The following is a 24388-nucleotide window of genomic DNA, read 5'->3' as shown; positions in this document are numbered from 1 at the left end:
TAAGAAAAGAAAGACAAGGGGAATACAGAAAAAGCAATTGTGAAGAAATGGGCTGAGGAGATGTGGAGCCCTTGAACTTTGACCAAAGTAAATAAATATTTATTCCTTAGTGCAAGAAAACAATGCCATTGTGAGGCTCTGAGCTCATCTTACCTTGCCTCCTTGACTTTTCTTTGTTCTTAGCATTTCTATTTTTAGAATACACTCATAATTGATAGGATTAAGATTTAACTAGGAATTTCAGGTATCTCCTTACCCTGAGACTGACTGCTATAATAATGCGCGTGCCCATTCATCAGTGTTTTGTCATGGTTTCAGAAAACCATTCCATATTCAGAAAGACATGAGATATCAAACGGATTGCTTTATGAGTACCTTTATTGTCCCTTTCTGCATTCCCCATCGTACTGTCACTCTCAGTTAACAGATTGGGCAGGCTGTTACTCAGCAGACTTTTTTTTTTTTCCTGCAGGACTTGCATCTGAATTCAAATAAAAGCTCCTTGGTGCTTTGGTGCTGACGTGCTGGCACCTACCAGTTAGTACAAGTCCCTTACAATTTTCATTATCTCTTATCCAAGGAGAAAAATATATAAAAAGACATATTAAGTGAACATTCCCTCCCTGTATGTTCCTCTTGTGAGGAAAATGAACAAGTTTTTCTAAAAGCTTGGGTCAGTTTTATCTACAATTCCTTTGACAGTACCTTTGAAAGTCTTTAGTACGCCGGGCAGACATAACTGCTTGTTACTTTTCCTTTTGTTTGCTGTAATCTAAGCGCTTTACAGTTATATTTGTTGTTCAACTAATTATCTGATACTAGAATATACAAGATCAGCCCTAGCACAATTTTTAAAGGTAGGAGAGCATTTTCTACCTTCAGCTCCTCAGTTTGGGATCCGATTTTAACATCGGATTGTATTTTTATTCCAAGCTCAGCCACCTTTGTGTTTGAGTTCCTTCCAAACTCCTCCGAGAATTAGAGCCCATTTGTGGCAGGCACTGTAATGTATCTTAATAAATTGCAGACTGTTTTGCCACACAGAGTTAACCACATGTTAGGGGGCACCAGGAACAGGAAGCGAGAGGGACGGAGTGGGGGCAGAGGGCAGGAGGCAATCATGGCCACTACAGGAGGCCTGGGTGCAAGATGCCCTCCCAGCAAAATGCCTGTCACCTGCACTGCCACAGGCCCACCGGACTGTCTCTGTGTCACCAATCTATGTCGCCTTTCTGTTTAAGTTCAACAGAAAGCAGTGTGTTCCCCTCAGCATACTTCCATTTCTACAAGTTGGGATCTGTATCTTCAGTAGATTCTCCCCACTCTGTTTTTATCTCATTAGATTCGATATATCTATCGATCAGATCGGATTCAAGGGAATATTGTGTGGGTAAAACACACTGGAACCTTGTATCTTAGGTTTCAGCAATTTTTTATAGCTTCATTACAAAACCCCAGAAAATTGCACTGTATTAATAGAAATGCTGACATCCCTTTAGCTGCAGTGACATTAATTGAAGCTACCATAATTTATCATCGTTCTGAAGAATATAACCTCTAAAAGTACATTAAATAAGACTGCATTAATGAACAATTATAGTAATCAATTTACCCCCGCAACATAACTCTCTTAACTGCAGCAGAGGATTGGAAAAGAGAACCATCAACAACAAAAACGCCTGTGCAAGACAGGAACCTTTGGCCAACACCCTGAGGCAATCCTCCGCAAGGGCAGGTGTGAGTTATTAGTCAAAGTCACTCCTAACACAAGTTGTTTTCCATTTATTTATTTAACCTTTCTGTTTATTTCTTTCACTCCTGGCTATTTTTTTCAGTGACATTCCATTGGCGTTTGAATAGCCTATGCTATATATTGGCATAAGTTTGTTCAGCGGCTAGACATATAAATACCTAATGCTTGTACAATTATAGAATAAGTACACTTTTTCATTAAGTTTATCAGTTAGGGGATAGAATAGGAAACATGGTTCCTGTGTTAACACAACATAGAAACTTGTGTAACTTCCCTAATTTTATTAACTTGCTTCACTCTTTGCAGTAGGGAAAAAATAACACCTGCCATCATAGGAGCATTATTTATTGAATGAAACAGTATGATAGATGGACAAAGACAATTTGGAAACACTTTAAAAATGAAAGCACTCACCACTCTGCAGAAATAGTTATTGGTGGAAAGTATGGAAAGGGTGTTTCTTTGTAAATCTGTATTTTAGGGGTAGGCAGTGGAAGAAGAAACAGTTCATTCTTACCAAAGTTAAGAAGCAATTCCTTGCTACCTGTGAATCCTCCCAATATGGAATGAATACAAACCAACTTAAACACAAAAGAGGAATGAAACAAATAAATTTTTCATAAATGATCCTTATTTGTTACATTTGTTTGCATCACTTTAGATCGAATGATTAGGTACATGTCACCGCTTCTTTGCCATTTCCTCTTAAATGATCAACGTGGATGCTTTGTACTTGACCCCTCAAGAAGTTCCCTAACTAGAAGCAGAATTGAAGATTTTACATATGAGATTGCACAAGTGTAAATAAAATATCTCTCTGCTGGAAAACACCATTCAGTAACGTCTTTACTGGGACAATGGCACCCCCTGGGACACCAAAAGCACCAGGAAAAACCTGTGCTGTGGACAGCATGTCCCACATTCCCACCTACTAAACACTTTCCACCCCATTAAACTCCCCCATAGGCTAGACTTGCCAGCCCGTGGCTTTTGCCCCCCCGAATCACACAGGGACACGGGCGGTTACCAAGACTGAGGCAAGAGCCAGGCTTGAAATGCTTCGGCATTGATCCCTCCAGCTGCAAAACAGCTGCAGTCCAGAAGCTGCGTGGCAGTGCTCTCACCACCCTGAGCAAACCCTCACACGTTCGCCTTCCCGACCACAGATGAGCAGCCTATGGCCAGGAGGCTGGACCAGATTCTGCCATACCTGCCTTTGGACCCTGTAGGAAGCCCCAGTCTTAATTAATTAAATCCGCATGGGCTTACAAGACTACCATTAGCCTTCTATTTCCAAAACGTGGAGTTTTGTTCATGTGCTGAAAGCCTAAATAACTTTTAATTACTACCGCTAAGTGGGGTTTTCTTTCCTTGAGATGACAAGGGTTTTGGCTTTTAACTAAAACAAATAAAGTTGCCATGATAACATTAGAGCTGAGCATCACAAATGTGTACATAAATTTTTAATTCTGAGCAAATGAATAGCCCTTTTCAGTCAACAGAATAAATTATATAACTGCAGTTTTATACCCACCAAAGACTTTAGTTATGAGTTTGTTTTGCAGTGGCTTGGTTTTCTGTGGCTACAGCTATAACATGCCAGGAGATGCTCTGCAAGCTGCAGCATCTGACAAAGCCTGTTTGTAAATCACCATGATGGCTAGGTAATCTCACTCTGTGCCGCTTCACATTTTCACGCTCACTTTATGAAAATTTGGCCTGAATGAGGTCAGTTATCGCAAGGTACAGTCAAAGCTATTTCAGCTAATGGTTTAAATCCTCTTGACTGAAGCCTCTCATCCTCCTCCTGGAGTGGGCACCAGTGTGGCTGTCCCCAGCGAGGCGTGGGGCAGAGATCAGCCGCTTGCCCGGCCACCAAGCTCCCAGTGCGGCCGGCCAGCCGGCCATGTGCTGGCTGTGCTCCTTGCGAAATTTCCCCTGCGTGAGCAGGAAATCTTGGCCACCCCGTCAGGGCAGCCTTCTGTCTGCTTTGTGCAGCCAGGGCCAAGACTGAGGTCTGAACATAGTGAGTGCGGTGGGTTTCCCGGAGGGATGAGTACTCTTGAGTTATGTCGCTGGGAGTGTTTGAAAGGAGCGCATGGATGAGATTTCCAGAAGCGACGGGGCCCCACGCCTGGCACACTGGGGCTGCCGCCTGACTGCCACGGGAATTACGTGCCCGGTTCAAGGAAAAGCGTTTGGCTCCAAGTACGCAGTTCCTCAGGGAATGCAAAATTTTCTAAGAGACATTTGCTGGTTCCTTAAATTATTTTGCAGCTAGTTAAATAACTGCTGTGCTAGAAGCTCTGCAGGCAGTAATTATTGCTCCATTTTCTTCTATTAGGCAGTCCTGAACTGAGCCACGAAAATTGCTTTGAAATCGCAGCAGACAAAGAGGAAACTTTTGGACATCATTTACTTTGGGATGTTCCAAACCAAAGCTATCTTCCAAACCAAAAAAGAAGTCCAGCCCTGCCAAGTCCTTAATCACTGAAATGAAGAAAGAGACCACAAAACTGAATGAAAAGATGATTGAAACCATTCTCCTACTCTGAAAAAAGCCTTTTTTGGAGTTACTGTCAGAAGAAAATGAGGGAGCAACAGAACCCCTTAATACATCACTGATGTATCTAACTGGACGTGACTTGCAGAGGCCAAGCATTTGAAAGGGAGCAATGCTGGAGTTTGTCCTTGCTGGGAAAGAACTCGTACATGGACTTTGCGTTTCAGAAAATAAAGCCTTACTGTCATTTCCAGAGAAATTTCCAACCGTGTGAGAGCAAGAATCTTCTTAAGAGTATCCACTATACTGTGCCATTAGAACATAATTGTAACATAATATCTGAGCACTTATGCTTCAAGCACTTACGGACTCATCTTAAAAACATTTACCAGGTACAGGATGACAGTATTATTTATAGCACAGCAGCACCAAAGGGCTCGCTCAGTCAGGATCGGGTGCCTTTGAGCTCAACAGCATGTAAACACAGAGCAACAAAGTCCCTCACCCAGAGAGCTTGTGTCTGGCCCGGGACAAAAGGTATGTTTTACAACTCTGCAAATATGATCTGGCAAATGCTGTAACTACTGTTAAAAGGACCAATGTATATTTAACATACAAAACGTATCCAAGCTCTGGCAAATTCAGAGTTTTAATCTAGTCTGAAATACGATGCCGTGAACATGAAAAAAAGACAACAGTAAACCAAATTGTATGATTGGGAAAGCTAGCTGGGAATGAAACTTAATTTTAGCAAATCCTGTAAAACATTCGTTATGAAATATGAAATCATCTGTCCTTGCCCTGAAGTAGCAATCACCAGCTGGCAACATTTTGCCAGCATCAGACCAGAAATGGTCCTGACAAAGGATATGAAGAAGGGGAGTGCAACAGAAAACTGTTTTCAGCGAGCATAAGACGTGCTAGGGATGCAAATGCTCACGGGAAAGTTTTGCTAAAGTTACTAAACACAAGAGCAAAGACCCAGCAGGACCTTCTCTTTCCCAGCAAAGACCCCCGCAGGCTCACCCTCCACCCCCCTCCCTTCTTCACTGTGTTTGTTTAAAGCATTTGTATGTATTAAACTCCCTCGGACACGTTCCTTGGGCTCTCTGGGTGGGATTCAATGAGCACGTAGACATGCTGTTTGAGCCAGGGACCTTACGACCCCAGGCACCCCTACGTCCTCTGTGTGTTTCTGCCCCCGCAATGCACCCGACCTCGCCTCTCAACCTGCCCACAGCCAAGCTGGTGGCACTGGCCAGGACAGACACTTAAACTCCTGTTTAATCCATCACATTCGTTAACTTTTGCTTAACCGATCTTTAAATTCTTTCTTTTGTATCGTGAAATGTCTCCTCCCTGTCATATGTGTGGTACTGATGGCCACATGGTACTTAGCAGTATTTGTTTCCTCGGGAACTGGGAGTTTACTTTTCCACATTGCTATTTTGAGTGTGGAATGAGGTGCGTGGCTGCTCCTGGAGGTACCACTCCAAAAAAGAGAGTAAAGCAAAACCTTGGATGTCTCCCAGATCCCCCCCCAAAGGGGTCGTCTTTGCCAAAATGGATCAGCGAAGCCTCAATTACACATTTGTAATACAACACAGAGAGAACTATTAGAACAGTAGGCCCCGAGATGTATGCTATGAGATGTCCACAGCCCACCACACTGACAAATATCGAGGTAGATGTCCTGCAAGTGAGATTGCCTCCAGCTGTGTTTGTGGCAAGGTCTGCAGGGAGCAGGAACAGCTTTGACACGGCCAGCTGATACAGCTAGAAACCTGGACGAGCTCTGGGCACATGAGCATCTTATCACATGAGCATCTTATCACGTCCTAACGTTTCGCTGTTTCCTTGTGCTCCAATACCTCCCTCCATTTGTTATTTCTTGTCAGGTAAAAGCTTTGGGCTGTTTCAGTTCTGTGTTTCAGCAGTGCCCAGCACCTCCGCTGCCAAAGAATGTGACACCTACACTTACACCAAGAGTCATGAATAATACTACTGAGGATGTCCGTGTCTCTCTCACAACTGCAGGTCAGATAGCCTTTTTGTCCTGTATCTTCTTTATACCTCCTTGGACATAAATTGTAACTACAGTAGGTCAAAAATACAAACCAAACATTTAAAGATCATGATTCTTAACTTAGATGCCATTAGAATATTCTGCCCACCTCAAATAATAGATGATTCATTTGTGAAAACCGATTATTTATTTATAAAGAGGCAAAGTGCAAAGCTGCACCCGTATCTCAGAGCGAGAGTGTGAAACAAGCAGTGTGTTATGAAACCCTCCGCTGACACCCGCAGAAGATAAAGTACATGGCAGTGGGAGAAACACAACAGGCAGAATATCCCGAGCCTTAGAACAAAGCGGGTAAGGATTTCTTCGGACTCCTCCATTTCTGCCAGAAATAAACCACTTGAACAGCGCTTTTTAAAATAGCTGTTGGCCTCATTTGTAACATTATCAAATGCCACAAGTCTTCCAAAGGGCCTTCCTCTCTTTCCCCGCTCCACATCTTTTTCCCACGAAAGCCTAAGCCTGGATTTGTTTTTAGGAATAGCAACCAATAAACAGAGGCGCGGTAACACTAGCAACGGGAAAGCAATGTTACCAAATTCAAATATGAAAAATTAAGGAAAACAAAACCTCTTCAACAATGCCTGAGGAAGCCTACAAGTCCTAGGGCTGATCCACAAACCCTGTTAATCTGAGAATTACTTTTCACCTTGAGGATATACTTTCAAATTCCGCCAAAGTTGTCACTAATAATTAACGTAATATTAATTTTTGGGTGCTCTCCCCTGTATACATTCAAGATTACACCACTCCAGCATGAAATTTTCCACTTTATTTGTGGAATATTTTCGTGGGTGGTGAAGTGATTCAGATGCTCTCTGCATTCTCCTTACGGGGCCTCCTCTCCAGACACTAACCATGCTCACTTGGTTTCAATGCTGAGCCCCGATTTTTCCCTGAGCTTCACTTGGTACAGTGAGAAGGGAACAACCAGGGAAAGCAGGGAGGATCCCTGATTCACGCCCCCCCGGCCCGGCCTGACAGCAGCAGAATCCTCTCTGCATCCCTCACAGACAACAGGGACAGCAGGATAGCACCGGCCCATGCCCTGGCCTGGCTAGTTTTGACTCCAGCCCATCACTTAGAGTCTTTACCGGAGTTAGGCCTCTACTTTTTCTCCGTTAGCAGGAATTTTCCGTCAACTGTTTCAGCTGGAAACCATCCACCTTCCTGCACCAAGAGAGGCAGAAAGCGGTTAGGGAGAGTGAGCCCCAAACACTACGTAAGGCTTTACATTTGCCAGACGCCCTAGCAACTTTGTCATTCTCCCTCAGCTGGGGGTTACCGGGTCTCAGAGCCACCGGCAGAGCCAGCCACTCGCTCTCCCATCAGAGAGACAAACCAGCTGGAGAAGTTGTTCCTGTCGGCATCCATCGTTCTGCTGCCTAAGAAGTTTCCAGCCCTCGCAGAATGGCACAAAGAGGCTTCTCACAGAGGTCCAGATTGCCTCCAGAGCCTGTCCCTTTTTTATTTACAGGAAGGCTCTTAGGTTTAGTCTGGGGAGGACCGCAAATTGCCAGGGGGCTTCCAGGGGAAGAATTCTGTCAAAGAACATATGTTGCAATGGAGCCTCAAAAGGATGCTTTCTAATTCATTTAATCTTCCCTGGAAATTAACTTCACAGCCCCAGCTCCTTTGACTGTGCAAAGACAATATTTGCCTTCTACGGCCTTTGTGATCCGCTTTGCTCCTGAACAGCTCAATTACTTTGGATTTGTAGAGCCAAAGACAAGACAACTTGCAGGGCCAAGCGGGTACCTAACCAGGCAGCTCTGTGATACGGCTGAGACAAAGGGCAGCTGCCAGCCGAGCAGACGCTTTCCTTTCTCACTTGCATGTTTCTACTGGGTCTGTTTCTCCAGCACTGCTGTTCCCCACTCCAAAGCAGAATGCTCAGCACTAAGGGGAGCAGTGGGAGAGTGATGCCCAGGGCAAAGAAAGTAAAAGCATTGCCCCTTTTGGCCACCAGTATACCTTCTCAAGCATAAAACTGCACCACAGAAGAAGCATGATGAGAATGAGAGCCCGAAGCAGATGGCTGAATCGATCCACACAACAAAACCAGTGGTGGTGACTTCAAACTGCTCTTGTCCTTGCATATTGTTTTCAGACACAGGAAAAGGATTTAGTAACATAGACATTGGTATCCAATTCCATTTAACCACCCAAAAGGAGGTGACGTATGGGCTGATGAGACACCTATAGGCACCCAAGGCATCTCAGGTGGCACCACAGGTCTACATTTAAGCAGCAGAATCCCACCCAAAGCTTCAGATACCAACCCAGAGCTGTCAAATACCTGGATTGCCCAGGACAGAGCAAAGCTCCCTTGCAAACAGGGGAAGGGCCACCACCTCCATCCATCTGGTTGCTGCTATGTGTGAGGGGAGAGAAACAGCAATATTATCAGCTGATAACAAACTTATATTTTTCTTACCTATCATGCACTGATTTCTCTCTAATTCTACAGAGAAGGTGGATACTTATTCTTTCTTTGAACTGGAACAGGCCTTCTCTCTCATTGCCCCATGTGTAGGTGATGAGGCCAGCTACCCACAGTAGTATTATCTGATCCTGCTTTTACAGATTTTCCACAGGAATATAAATGCACTTGGGGAGTCTTCCCCAAGAGGCAGAGATATCAAATGAATAAGGTAGAATAATAAGATAATAATATGAACCACATCTGGCACACATAAGGACAGCACTGTATTTATGCAAAACCAATAATGGAGTATTTGGGGCATGGAACATATAAAGGTATTCATAATAGTAATGTCAGCGAGATGGCCTAATGAGAGAAAAGGAGCAAGATTTGAAAAAACGTGAAATAGATTTTATTGGACTAACTGATACACTCCGGAAAGGTAGACAAGGTTTCAGGCACAAAAATTGAGGAAGAAGTTGCTTTCATGACAGAGCTACATCTGGTAAAAAACGCTAGCAGCAGCAGTATGGAAATGAGGGGGAAAAGCGGTACGGAAGAAATTATCCAAAGATTTTCATCAAATAAAAAAATCCTGCATTATCATGATGGGATAACTTGGGAAACCTCCAGAATTTTGCAATCCATGCACATGCATGATGAAATTGATACTTTTTTAAAACAGCCCTGCTACCATGCTAGGATGAATTGCTAGGACGGTTTCTAGTTTAGAATTACAGCGCAGCTGGAAAGAACTGCAGCACTAAGAAGATTTCATTTTAGTGAAATTGCCATTAATGTTTCACCTAATGTAAGCCAATTTTCTCCTTCACTCAGGAAAATGTATCCTTTCATACTCTGTATTTTATCTGATTGCTCTATACCACCCGTTCAGAGCAAAACAGTGATGCATTTCTTTTGTGTAACAGACAGAACACCTCTCTTTGTTATAATTGTATGATCTTTGTTAAGAGTAATATAAAGGATGTTAAATACTAACTTGGTTGGAAGAAATACCTTTAAATCAGAGGGACAGTAGCATAGAGTTCCACTGCTTATCTCGTTGGTGGATCCGAAGTCGCTCACACGCTGAGGTTAGTTGGGTGGGACAGCATTACAAGTATTTAAGCCATGGGAACAGCATTCTTCATATAGCTGTTTGCAGCTAACACAGTGGGTGGGATTCCTGGAAGAAACTATCAAGTAGTGTTACCGTATGTTAAAAAAACTTCAGTTTAAAGCCCCAAAAGATATAACCACTGATAGCCTGAAGAACTGAAGCGCTCAGGAAGGAATTGTTTAAATGACAAACTCTTCACAGCAGCAGGCATCAAATGTTCATATAATCAGTACCAAAAAATAAGCGCAAAAGACTTTGTAACACGTAGAAAACAAAAATAAAGGTATGCTGACAAACGCAAACAACTACCATGCAAGGTAATTATACAAATTACACTCCGACTACCCCTTCCACAGAGATACCAGGATTTTACCATATTCCTCCCTACTTATCTTTAGAGATTGGACATGCATGGAATGCAAAATGTTTTTATCTAGAAGTGCCAAATCCCTTAAAATACCAGACCTTTGATCTCTCTGACCTGAAGTAACAGTAACAGAGCTTAAGAGACAACAGCTAAATCAGACATTAGTCATTAGCACACTGGCAGTAACAAATGTATAAATGTATTGCAGTTCTGAATGACTGAAAAAATTATGCAAGTGTGAGGCTTGGTTTGAGAGTGGAATCATACAGAATCAAGTTTTTTCAAAGATAGCAAATTAAATTCCTATTAAAAAAAAAAAACACGTGAGAAAGTTGTGTTTTATAGTACTTACATCAGTTACGAATTACGAAGTTAAAGTGCCGTGCATCTGTATTTAAAATGTCACTTGTGGATATGATTTAGTCTAATCTTTTAGATTTTCTTGAGAAAATTTCCTGCACATACAGTATTTGGCTCAGTTGGGAGTACATGCAAAACCAGCACTTGATGTTCACAGCTTTGGCACATGCGCTGAGGCATTGTCCATGACAATGAGGCACCTGAGAAGTGGATACATGTGGGTGTCACATGCCGCGCCACCACCCTTTCTGCATGCGCTTGCTCCTGTGATTCCCAGTGCCACCTGCCTCAGACTGCAAGGAAGGCAAACCTCCTCTGTCGCTCTCTGCTTGGCAAGGTATTTCAGGATGACGGCAAGGGATGTGATGAAGAAACTGGAGGGGCTGGACATCAGAAAGGGTGGGATCAAATGAACCGCAACGCCCTCGATCTGAAGACAGAGAGGAGGGGCCTTAAGAGAGCAATCTTTAAGCTGCTGGTCATCTACCAGAAGCTACCAACACACAGTGAGTGAGATGAATTTCAGTTCGATAAAAGAGAAGGAGGGCTACATGCCAGGAACAGACATTCCTCTGGGAAAACAGCAGATTTGAAAACCTGATAAAGCTATACGTAAGTGCAAACTGAGAGGGCTCACAGCCTGGGTGAACAAGAGGCAACATCCACGAGTCACAAGAGAAAACAGACAACTTCCCATAAATAGCTCCACTTTTAGTGGAGTCTGACCAGTTCGTTATAGCCCTCGGGCTGCTCTCTGGCTCTGCATAAGGCCATGCCTGAAGCTCTGCTCGATTCCCAGACTTTGTGACAATAGTCTTCATACACAGACACCTTCACACCCGCTGATGTGTGGCCATGCAACCCTAACTCACAGGCGATGATGCCAGTATCACCTTGCCATGCTCTGCTCCCTTCTCCCATGAAGTAACTAAAAAACATAAACTGTTCAGTAAGGCTGGAAGCTTGACAGTGCTCTCCGCTCATGACCAGACCCTGCCTGCCCTCCCCGCCAGCTTTCTGGGGCTGTCCAGACTGACCATGAAACTGCTGGACTGTCCGAAGCTCCTTTAAACTCCCGTGCCGTCTGCTTCCTGCATCTGAGAAGGTCCACCAGCCAGCAGCCGGGTGGCCTCTGGGCAAAAAATAAAGGGTAGATCAACATGAGAATAATGAATGCAAGCCATGCCAATGAAAACACCGTTTAAATGGGTGAATTCTCCCACTGACTTTAGTGAGAGCAGGATCATACAAAAAAAATGAGGAACTGATATAAAGCACACTACGATTTTAGTCATATCTCTCCCACCAGCCTGCCTGGAAAGCTCTCCCCAGACTTGTCAGCTAAACCATGGTGGTTGTTTCCTGCTGCAAACCCCTGACAGAAATACACTTCTGCCACCTAACAGAGAAACAGGGGCATGATTAAGCAATCGAATCATACAGAGGTGTAACTCCTAAAGCATGCACTCACATCACCCAGCCTGTCCGCCCCTGCGCAGCTCTGCCCCCTTTCTTAGATATGAATTGGTTGTACCCGTGGAGAAGGCAGCACTGCTGACTGTAAGCCACTTCATTCCTTTCAAAAGCTGTCTCCGCACCTACAGACTAAATCTGGGGTTTAGTACAAGGTATCAAAAAGGATACATCAATCCTTTGACACACAAAGAAAGCAACAGGGAAGAGAAGGATCCCCTCTCACAAGTGGTGCAGGACATGGACTTGTTTGCCCACTCACAGCCTGACCTTTCCCACCCTTGGCCAGCCTGTGCCCATCTCCACTTACCCAGGAGGGCAGCGGTGGGCCCTGCCCTTGCCAGGGGCTGAGCATCACTTGCCCACCCACATGCTGCTTCCCTGATGTGCTGGGCTCTGCTACAGCCGGAGACTTCCATTAGGCTTTCAGAGAGCAGCTGGTATTTCAGGGCTCCTAACCCTGCATGCAGGTAGCATGACACCGCCCCCGCTTCCAACCAACCTGTTTTCCCCAACCACCATTTTTTTTGCCATTTTTCCCCCCACTGTGCTCAAGGGACTAAACTCCCTGCTGCAATTCCTAGGTGTGTATACAGCATGGTACAAGAGGAGGTGGAAAGAGCTGTGATGCCACTGTGAAAGACCCAGTCCAGGACCAGTGGCTTGCACAGGTACCCCACAGCCCTCATAGCCCGCTGGGGCCACCACAGGCCCCACCACTCCAGGAAGGTGTCCTAGCTGTACTGCACCAGGCTCCGGCAGGAGTGCTGGTTTGCTGCCCCTACACAGCCATCTCCCTAAAAAAATCCCATCATAGCTGACCGGGAGGCCGGGTACAGGCCAGCCTCTTTTCCGGGCTCATTTTGATTTGCAATAGCCACTTACAAAATGGACACTGCCACTTCGCAAAACACATAAGAAAGAACCAACATGGAACACTATTTCACTCCTAAAGGAGTTAATCATAAATAAAAGTAGTCATCAAATTAAATCCACAGTCCATCTGAATAACTGAGGAATACGTTTCTGTCGTGGCTAGATTTGAGGTCAGTCATTTCCCTACACAGCGTCTGTTTAGGCGGTATGATTATGCTTGATGAGAAGCACTCCTTTTAGAGAGTTTTTCTGTTACTGGTAAAATTCATCTTTGGATGGTTCTCTTTCAAATCCATTTAATAATATTTGTCCTGGAAATAAACAAGGTATTCCCCAAACATTGGTACTAGAATTTGTTATCCTTGAATCTTTTTTCAAATAAAGGCTCAAATATAGAATGCAGCAGTCACCTGATACATGTTTTTGTAAAACATAGAATAAAAAGGATCCAACTGTTTTTCCAAAAGAAATCATCCAGTTCCACCTTGTTAATGAAAACTGGGCCTTTATTTTCCAAACAGTCAAGAGTTAGTAGTTGTATTTAATTTATCCCTTACATAAAGTTATGGCCAGGCTAGTTTTTACAGCTCTACTGTTCCCCAAAGAATACTTTGTGATTTAGACGATTTGGTGGCATGGCACAAGGGCTTTCTAAAGAGTTTACAACCTGTATCTCTTCTTCTGCAGAGGCTAACTGCTTATGCATAATTTCATTTTATCCATATGGATTTATGTCCCTTCTCATCACATAATATTAGGATGCCTCTCAAAACATTCCTGTGAGATAGGAAAAATACTACAGTCCTGCCCTTGTACCAGAAACCCTGCAGTATCCTGTACTCTTTATGGGCCTTAACGGAATTTTTGCCTGAACTGCTTGTATTTTCATTTTGTGCTGGTTTGAAGACCAAAAGGGAGGTGACACCGAGGCACAGTAATTTTAAGTGTATAACTATTGTGCAGATGCTACAACTTTAATTACACAAACATGCTTCTGTGCCTGTCCAAAACTTCAGTGATAAACAATCTCCTTACACAGTGGCAGCAACAGGAACAGGATCCACAAATTTATGTCCGTAAACACTGGCTGCAGCAACAGAGCTAATTGGGTATCTCCTCAGAAGTGCATCCCATATGGATAACTTGCTAAGGGAAGTCAGCTACCTTGTTAAGAATTAATTAAGTTATATTGTTTTACATGGATTTTCATGCAGATGAAACACAAGTCTTCAAACTGCTTTCTCCGACTCCTTTATTTTTACCTGAACATATATAATGAGTTAAAAAAGAAGATGAAAAAACCACAGTTATTTTTTTTATAGCTCAATTTTTACAATTGTGAAAGTAATGACCTAGAGACCAGAGCAGGTCACTATAAATGAGTAGTCGCTGTAAAAATACAGAGGTGGTCAGGGATGGCAATTCAGAAAGATGGTACCTGACGTACTGGTTAACAGATAAATAGCAGCTGGCAACTTCTCGGTCAGTTCCAACGTCTCCCTCCAGAGACACCATCTCTGAGGTTTTGCCTGCGAAGGAAGCGGAACTGCTTTAATTACGCCAGAATATATTTATTACCTGGGAAGCAGTCACGCCAAGACTGTTAATGACAAACAGTACATAAAAGGAAACAATGTAGGATGCAAAGTACATACATCTGCGTTTGACAGTTAAGATTACCTCGGTGTAAAAACAGCATTCTGACATAGTTAACACTACAACCTAGGCCCATTCCTGGCTATGGAGACAAGTCTGTTAAGGAATTCCAGGTGAATATGAGGCATTGTCTCTAACGGAATCATAGACGCTCCTTTTGGGGCTGTGGGTACCATCATGCAGCTTAAGATCTCCTGATACATTCTCTGCAGAGACCAACCTAAACCAGGAGCTCTCTGAAATTTTACTTAAACCCCTCTTTGAGACACCTTACCAAGAAAAGCAACAGAAACATGCATAGGAAAAGAATCTCTAACCACAACAACTTTTGCTTTCAGAGCATTTTAATGATGGTTCTGAGATGCCCAATCCCACCCCATTCTCATCTCATATTTCATAACCGTCTCAAGTTTGTTAATATTTCAGCCGGATACAGTCACCCTACCTTCTTTGCCATACAGGTCCTTTTTTCTTGTGTTGATGGCTGAGCTCTCTCCCTAATCAATTCATACAGAGCAGAAACCTTAGCTTACCCATGATGTCTCTCTGCACTGTCTATTGGGAGGCATTAACTGCTTTCTCCTCTTAAAAGAAATTTGACTCATGCATTCATACCCTACACAATAATTTTTTGTAGAAAAATATTTTGTTCAGAGGGGCTGGGCAGGCAGAGACATCACAAAAACTGGATCCAGTTTCTTTCAGTTTTTCTTCCTATACTGATGTGTCAAATAACTTTTGGGGCAGGTCACCTGAATGAATGCAGTTCAACAGGTTGGGCATGTCTCAGTCTGTTTTCAGTCACAGAACACTATAGGATTTGTTAAACTGGCATAGATATAACCTGTGCTGTCATAGTGCTATCAAAATACAGATTGTGGAAACCACAAGCTAGCTCTTAAGCTAGCTACATAAATATTAAAACTAGTTTCAGCCAAGAAATCAGCTATTCTCACAACAGAGCAAAGCATCCTGCAAAACAATAAAAACCAACTCAAAATATTACAATAAAAGATAGAAGTCACAGTAATTAAATAAATTTCTGTTCTGAATATACTAACAAAAGGATCTGGAAAGCATTACATAAATGGGATTTCTGAACTATGTTGACTCCTTCCAATTCCTCATTCAGAGGCAGTCTCTGGATCTAGGACAAGGACTAATTAGCCACGGCCAGTAAGCAAAGATTGTTCAGGAAGTTACTAACACCTATGTAAACACAGGAATAAAAATTTTTACCTGTAGTTATTGGGTTGCCAGACAATAGCACTGGATGAAGGTGAGCACTATCAGTTGCATTATCTTCCCTCAACTCAACAGATGTCATTTGTTAACACTATAGCTCCCAGATCATTTTAAAGGAAAACTCAGATCAAATTACAGCAGTCTAACCTGTAGATCATGAACTTTAATTGTGATACCAGAACGGTCTTCCAATGAGTAACGCTCTAACAGGACTCTGGCTTTCAATAAGCTAAGGCCAGACACAGGCGCTCACTTCTTACAGGAAACTAATTGTACATATTTCTAAATCAAATATTGCACTCCTTGGTCTTTATTTGGATAAAAAAAGTTTGAAAAATCGCTTTCAGTATCTAAAATGAAGCACCTGCTTAGATCTTTGCAGGGGTTTTGTCCTTCTCTCAATATAACTCTTGTTAAAACACGCATGGCAGCAAACCCATGTATCCAGTGGGTGTCCCTGTGTGTGTTGTGGCATTTGTAGTTCCTTCATTTTATCTTGGGATGTTTAGGAAGAAAAATCTAAGCACAGAGAAAACATGAAATCATTTAAGATTTCCAAGCAGACAGATCTATAAGTCTGAGATAAGCTTAAACATAATAAAACGCCTTAAACACAAGAAAACACTTATTTTTAAGACATTAGAAAAAACTTTTTTTACTGTGAAAGTGGTCAAACACTGACATGGGCCGCCCAGAGAATTGTGGAGTCTTCATCCTTGGAGTTATTCAAAATCTGACTGCTCAAGATGACCCTCCTCTGAGCTGGGGGGTGGACCAGATGATCTCCAGAGGGGCCTTCCAGCCTCTGCAATTCCGTGATAAATAAAACCAGTTAGTGGATCTGTATTGTCTATGTTAAGGAGCCCAAAACACGTAAGAAATTGTCTCTAATTCCTCATTTCTTCACAGAAAAGTTCTTGTAGTGAGATAATCTCAAAGATTAATTTTAGATCCAAGTAACAGGAAACTAATTGGTTTGTTTATTACATACTCCTAGACAATCAAAGACTGAGGGATGCAAGAGGGAAGCAGTGGGAATGTGCAGTACACCCAGGGCAGGGGAAAGACGGTGCCTCTGTCTCTTTCAGCAGAAGCTAACTGCTAGACCAGCTGGATCTGTTTCTTGGTATGCACATAAAAAGCAAAAGGTGGGAGTGTGACAGAAAATAGCAAGAGAGATAGAAGACAGGACAAGTGAAACTAAAATACATATGCGCGTCAATCATTAAACATGGATTAGCTGCAAACAGAACTCATTAATGCAGTCCATACTCCCCACCACTGATTCCACTTTCCTATGAGAAAGTTTGCAACACATGATGAAATAGCAAGAGACAGGTGTCACAAATCCACCAAGTCACATGGTCAGGGAGCGATCTCTTGCCAAGAATTGGCTGAACCACTTCAGCAAACACTTAAAAATGAGGCAGATGAGGTCTGGAGGAAAGATCCTGTAGCACTTCCAAGCCAGAAAGAACGTCACAGTTGGGCAGATGGTGAAGGAGAAGCAGCAATCAAGGCATGAAGGAATCTGGAAAGCACATTCTTCTCCTAAAATCATTAGAGAAAGGAAGGCATTTTTGTAATTGCACATTTAAGAGCACCATCTCCAGGAAAGTGTGTGCATTTTCTATGGCCTTCAAACAAAAGCTCCTCCCTCACAGGCAGAAAAAAACCCAATTCATTCATATAAATTTAATGCAAGCAAAAAAAATCCCAGAAAAATGCGTGTTAGCATGCTTTAAGCCCATGCCCTTAGATGCCAGAGATCTTAGCTGCAATGTTCTGCATCATGCTGCCTTCATTTTAGGGCATTCAGTGCCCCTCATTTAGGAGGTGCTGTGGTGAACCTTGCTGCTGTAGTGTAATTATGACTTGTCTGCTCTGTCCTTCTTCCAGAGGCTGCTGCCACCACAGCAAAGCCAGTACAGGGAAAATGTTTCCAAACTGGAGGTGATCTAGTGCACAGACCAATCTTTTAACACTTTCAGAAACATCCTTCAGTAATAATGCTGTGCTGATGTGAAGTGTTACCACCTGCGTGTATTCCTCCTGATGAGAAGAACTGGCAAAAGGGAATGTGTGCCCATAGCCCTTCACTCCAGTGCAAAACTACTGCCCTTTTCTCTGCCAGTGAAGGTGGCTTTGAGCTAAAATACCAGAGACTAACTGGAGCAGCTGAAGGGTGGGCACCTGCTCTCTTCTGATGGCTATCTTAGGCCATCCTAGCTCTGGGAGAGCAACACTCAGGGTAATACTGGGGGTGATGATGCTTTAAGTGACCACAGCAAGACTTGCAGGGCTCATCTGTCAGTTATAAGAGTAAACCTACCTCCATCAGCACTTTAAGTGAATTGCAGGGCTTTGCACTGCAGTACGTGTCGTGCAGACTCTTGTTCTGTTCTATCAACGCTGCAGTCAGGGCAACCGAGCTCCCTGTACTACCACAGTCTGACTCCCCAGAGCTTGCTGCTTGGATTGAACTAACCTATCAGAAAATCTCTTCTTTTTTGTCATCAAAACCAAGAAAAATAGTTAAGCAATAAAATGTTGCAAGGATCTGTTTGGGAATGTGTGTTGTAATGCCCTGGAGAAGGAGGCAGAATTAGCTAACATCACTAATGACACTTGGTTGCTGTGGCTATCGAATGCAATAGAAACGACTGTAAGAAACTGCAGGTAACATCAGACACAGTCAGCAGATTAACAGCCCAGAAACTGCTGAAAATGAACCTGTATAAAGACACATGAATAAACATTGACACAATTGTCTATATTATTATTGCATGCTCTAGTGGCAGAGATTGTAGGTTGTTTGGTTGGACTCGACGATCTCAAAGGTCCTTTCCAACCATGAAGATTCTATGATTCTATGATTATATTGTGGTAATCTTTGAACAAGTGTCCCGAGAATGACAAGAATCCACAAAATAGAGTCTACCCCTCTTTTTATACCACAGACCCCAAAACTAGAACAATTCAAGAATTACCAAGTACTTTGCATGCAGTTACTCCCACTAATGTAAGAGACTGATCTTACCTTACAGACTTTAAATTAGTCTGTAGTAAGAATCAGAGGGATTACTGATCATCCTACACTCAGCATGATGCAATAGACCAAGAACTTCAGTCTTTTTACACCTTTTTCCTCAATGTGAGATACTGGTCACTGGGCATGATAAGAAAATGGTTTAACTGAAGTAACAAATTATATGCTTCCATTACATGCTAAAATATAACTGAAAAAAGCTGCTGAAAGTTTTTAAAAAGGATTAAACTATACTGAAATATCACCTTAATAATATTTCACCAATAGGTTGCCTTCTAATTGATTTATGTTTATGCCTTCTGTTATATGCCTTCTGTTTATGAAGTAAGACATAATTTTGAGTTGAACTATGGCTTGCTGTTTTTCTATAAGACTCCCACCTTGTTCAGCACATATCATGAGGTGCTTGCTGGCTAACCAGTTGTTCAAAACTTAGCAAGGTCTTCACAGCTCAAAGTGTGCCTCTGTACCTTATTTATTTCATGTTATTTTCCGAATTCATTGATATTCTACTCATGGGCTTCTCTAACGCGACAAGATTACGTGTCTATCTGAATTCTTCACAAATAAGAATGAATTTACTTCATAGCAGCCCATTTTGCAGATGGTGTATTTCTATTACCTCTATTTTACGCAATGGGAAATTGAGGTATGGAAAGATTAATGTCAGATATCTCTACTAACTTTGACATATAATAGGAAATTTTTCAGAGACTGCTTAAAATACAGGTGACATATTGATTTCACCTGTGTTTGCAAAAGTTCTGCATTTCTGCAAATCAGACCGAGGTTCTCAAGATGGATACCACAAAAAAAGGAACATGAAAATGAGTGATTGCTTATGAAAAATCTATTTTAACTGTCTCCTCATCAAGACAGGAAATGCAGTAGCAAAAGAAACACCCCTGGTTCATCAGGGTAGCATTCAACTGTCTGCATACGAAGCTCTTTTTTTATTCCGGTTTCTAGCATTAGTCACTATACTTTTTCCAATTTCTTCAACAAATGAGGCAATGATCCTACAGATAATGACCTTTTTAGAAAAACAACTCATCCACTGAATGGAGTCCAATGGAAAACAATATTGTTTGAATTGAAGGCCAAGAGTATATATATGAAGAGTGTAACGAGTGCATGTAAGAATGTCAAATTGCAAAGGCAACCACCAATAATTCATGAGGGTTTAACAAGGAAGCTATTAAAACCAAAGAAAAATACCTGCTTGATAAAATAAAAATCTTAAATCAAAATCATGGTCACCTTCAGAGCTGAAACACATTACACCACCCTGCCACTTCACTTAAATAGAAACCAGTAACTCCAGCAGATTATCCCTTTCTTTATGGAGAAGCGTAGGAAGGGGTTTGGACGTACTTGTTTGCCAGCAGATTCTATGGATATGTCTTGAGAGCAGGAAAAGTTCAAGAATCTTCTGTTCCATTCCAGATCTGCACGTATTCTGGCACAAGCCACTATAAAAATCAGGGAACACAGTTTCACCAAAGAACCAAAGGAAGTTCTCTGCAAAAGAAATCTCTTAAGGAAAGGGCTATGCCTGCAACAGACGCCTTTCTGATCAAGAACTCCCATTTTCTATATCGCTTTATCACAAAAACTTTTTTTGGTCAGGGATTACCGTTCTTATAAAACTGTATTTTTACTTTTCTTTTTGCTTTCTCACAATGCTGTGTAGCTGCCACTAATTGATCCTGTAACTGACATAGCTGGGACCAACTTTTCATCAAGATCAGCACTGCATACACAAAAATCTATGTGAGCATTTATTTTATGTACAAACATGCTCGTTAAGAAGCACATACACAGAATTACGCAATTTGTATGCAAAGATGTGGGTTTTCCAAGGGCTGCATTTTTCCATTACAACATTACAGGTAAAACATACATTTAAACATGCACCCATTTTTACTAATTTGTACCTTAATGAATAATAGTAATGAACATTTAGTTAATAAAACATTTGAACCTGGCAGTACTGCTTTTTAATGAACAGTTCTAGAAAGTGCGGCATGTTTTGCATTTACAATTTAACTGTGGGAACAGTCAAAAAAGACAATATACATACTTGCATTTCCTAGAAATTCATCACCAGACCACACTTTTCTCCATAACTCCCTCTTGACTATCAGATTTCTGTGTTTATACCTTGTCCACATTTTTGATACCAGATCATCTTATGTAGCATGTAATAAAATATCCTGTCTGAAATATTTCACCTTCTATTTTATATTGCATTGACGGTCCGTGAGTTTTTGTCTCTCTCTTGAGAGTTTATCCTTTATTTGGTCTCTGTATCATCACAGCATATATTTGGACTGAAAGTTCAGAATAATTTTTCAGCTCTAATTACTGGGAACAGGGTGGCCAAAACCAACTATATTTACTTGTATTATAATTAGACCAAGATGCTCAGGCAAACACTAGTATTTTAAAATGTGTCAGTCTGCACTTGATTTGTACTTCCTGCACTTTCAACATGCTAGAACACAATGACACTACCCTGTCAAAAAACAAAACCAACCCAAACAACAAAACCATGCTATAGCAAATTAAACATTGCAACATGTGAAACAACTGCTACATCTGTCCTGCTAATTAAAACAAAAAGCTGGGAGGTTAGTCTGAAAATCCTGCTCACTCATTCCACTTAACTTTTAGCTGAATCCTCGGGATAGTTTAGGGTACCGCCAGCACCAGGGACCATTGCCCCAGAAGCAGGGTTTGCCTTCCCTCCACTGTCTGGGGTTGGCCAGGGACGCCTCAGCAGGCTCGACACCAGGAGATACCCTTTAACACCCTCATCCCGAACCGTATTGCGCATGGTACTTACCCTCACTTTCACGTTTGTCATGGTTTAAACCCAGCTGGCAGCTACAACCTTGCTCACCCCACCTAGTTCGTATGGGGGAGAGAATCAGAAGAGTAAAAGTGAGAAGAAACTCATGAGTTGAGATAAACACAGTTTAATAGGTAGAGCAAAAGCCACGCATACAAGCCGAGCAAAACAAAGAATTAATTCCTGCTTCCCATTGGCAGGCAGGTGTTCAGCCATCTCCAAGAAAGCAGGGCTCCATCACGCCTAATGGTTACTTGGGAAGACAAAACACCGTAATTCCTAATTTCCCTCCCTTCCTTCTCCTTCCCCCAGCTTTATATGCTGAGCATGATGTCACATGGCATGGAATATCCCCTTGGTCAGTTGGGTCAGCTGTCCCAGCTGCGTCCCCTCGCATACTCGCTGGTGGGGTGGTGTGGGAAGCAGAAAAGGCTTTGAGAGCTTAGCAACAACTAAAAACACCAGCATGCTATCAAAACTATTTCTCATCCCAAATCCAAAACATCGCACTACACCAGTTGCTAGTACAAAAGTTAACTCCAACCCAACTGAAACCATGATGACATTGTAAAAGCCCTGTGACAGGTTGTCATACAGCGTTCAAAGTATTCAAAGTGCTTGGAACTGGGAGGGAAAAAAAAATAATAAAAAAAAATAAAGTGACACAAAACCCAGCTAAATTACACTTTGGAGCAATAAAGTCGCCACCCGGGGTGGATGAAGCTGGAGGCCATACCCCCACCCAGCGCCACAGGCCCCCAGAGCCGTGCCCCGACGGCACCCTACCAAAGGGGACAGCTTTGCCTCCAGAGGAGGATTCGCGATATGATTTTTAGAGATGCTTTACCGGGCGCGGTTCCCTCCTCAGACCTGTCCGAGGAGAACCGGCGCGAAGCACAGACAGGGAAACGCGCGGGGCGGCACCTCGTCGGGCTGACACCGGCGGCCACGGGGTGCAGGCCCCAGCCCGGCCGCGCTGGCCACACGCCCGGGGCCTTCGCCAGGCAGCAGGGCCGGCAGGGCACCGTGCCCGCTGCCCCGGGGACGCCGGTCACCCCCTGCCCTCGGCCCCGCCACGCCGCCGGCGACAACGCTGGCGGCCCTGGATGTGGCACCCACGGCGGCCACCGAGGCCCAGGCCCGAGCGGCCTGCGGAAGACACGCAGATTTTTTTAAATTTTATCTCTCTCTCTATATATATATATGTATATTTATCTATATATATATTTAAATACTCTTCAAAATTAAGTTGCGAAACCAACTTTAGGCTAAAAGTTCTGGTGTTTAAGGTAGCGCCCGGCGGCCCGATGGGGCGGGGCGGCCCGTCCCGCCGCAGCTGGAGCCGGCTGAGGCCGCCGAGCGCCGGGAGACCCGGGCGGCCGCCCCGACGGCGGGGTGCCGCTCCCCGCCCCTCGCCGCCTCCCGCTGGCTGCCTGCGGCCGCGTCTCTGCCGGGCACGGCGCGCTCCCCGCCATGGAGCTCCGGGAAAAAAAAAAAATAGAAATAACCCGAAAAACACTACTTACCAGGAGTGGGGTTCGAACCCACGCGGACATACGTCCATTGGATCTTAAGTCCAACGCCTTAACCACTCGGCCATCCTGGTGCAGATACAAGAACGGCTCCCAGCCGCTCCTACATATGAGGCCGCGCTCGCGACCCTCTGGCCGGCGCACAGCGCCCCCCGCACGCCCCCACCTCCCCAATTCCCCCCTCCCGCCCTGCTCTCTCCCGCCTTTTTTTCCAGCGCAGGAGGGCGCAGAGCGGCGCGCGCGGGCGGCCCCTCTCGGCGGCAGCGGGAGGCGGGCGGGCAGGGCCCGGCCTGGCGGGGAGCCCTGCCCCGGCCTGGGCCCCGCGCCCCTCGCCCTCCCTGAGCCGAGCGGCGGCCTTTCCCCGCAGGCCTGCCTCTGGCGGGCGCCGGAGCGGAAGGGGGAAAGGGGGGGGGGGGGGGGGAGGAGGTGCGCGGGGACGGCGCGGACCCGCCCCTGAGGGGAGAAGGGGGGCGGCGGGGGAGCGCTGGGCCAGGCCGCGGGCTGCCGGCTGTGCCCCCCCCGCGGCCTCAGCAGGTCAGACGAGTTGCGGGCTCAGGGGCTGGGGGGGGAAGCCGGGGAGGGCGGCGGTGGGGACGTGTTTCGTCGGGGCAATGGGAGAGGTGCGGAGAGGTGACGGCGGCGAGGCTCGGGGCACCAAAAAGGGAAAAGAGCTCCGCTTCCACACACACACCCACACCCCCCCGGGCGGTGCTGCCTGGTGAAATACCAACTGGCAGGTGCTGTTGGGAAAACCGTTGTTATGTACTGACATTTCACTTCTTCCTGCCCAGTTGTTACCTGGAATGTATCTTCCCTTGCTAATAGAAGGGAAAAGAAACCAAACAAAGTCTTACTGGGCTTTAATTAGGAGAAGAATACTGCAGAGGAAAGATTTCTTGCCAATCACCGCTGCCTGCCCAGTCTACGGAAGCACCTGTTGCAATATCCCCAGTTAGTTCCTGCACCGGAACCTCCCTTGTTGTCGCCTGTCCGGAGGGGAAAGGAAAAGTGTCCCGTCGCCAGCCTTCACCCCTCCGGCTCCCGCTCCCTTTGCTGCCCATTTTCCAGAGGAGAAAATGGACATCCTCCCAT

At 44.1% G+C, this 24388-nt stretch overlaps 1 protein-coding gene and 1 non-coding gene across 3 annotated transcripts in view; both read right to left on the bottom strand.

The window, feature by feature from the left end:
- Positions 1-22961, bottom strand: part of UTRN (utrophin) — a 416848-nt gene extending 393887 nt beyond the window's left edge. Inside the window, exons 1-8 of one of the 2 annotated variants that reach the window (XM_054195259.1) lie at positions 22612-22961; positions 21759-21820; positions 20285-20382; positions 16544-16666; positions 14399-14489; positions 10604-11041; positions 9782-9960; positions 8639-8713 (exon numbers count right to left, since the gene is read on the bottom strand). The gene's annotated coding sequence lies outside the window, so the exon portion shown is untranslated. Of the gene's footprint in view, positions 1-8638; positions 8714-9781; positions 9961-10603; positions 11042-14398; positions 14490-16543; positions 16674-20284; positions 20383-21758; positions 21821-22611 lie in introns of those variants that run through there. The other variant, XM_054195260.1, reaches the window with a different exon arrangement.
- A 326-nt stretch (positions 22962-23287) lies between these two features.
- Positions 23288-23370, bottom strand: TRNAL-UAA (transfer RNA leucine (anticodon UAA)). Its single transcript has one exon. It is a non-coding gene; the product is annotated as a tRNA-Leu (tRNA).
- Between the last annotated feature and the right edge of the window lie 1018 nt (positions 23371-24388).

The sequence above is a fragment of the Rissa tridactyla genome, chromosome 3 (assembly GCF_028500815.1).
Source record: "Rissa tridactyla isolate bRisTri1 chromosome 3, bRisTri1.patW.cur.20221130, whole genome shotgun sequence".
Classification (NCBI taxonomy): domain Eukaryota; kingdom Metazoa; phylum Chordata; class Aves; order Charadriiformes; family Laridae; genus Rissa; species Rissa tridactyla.
This window is presented reverse-complemented; position numbering and strand designations above follow the sequence as displayed.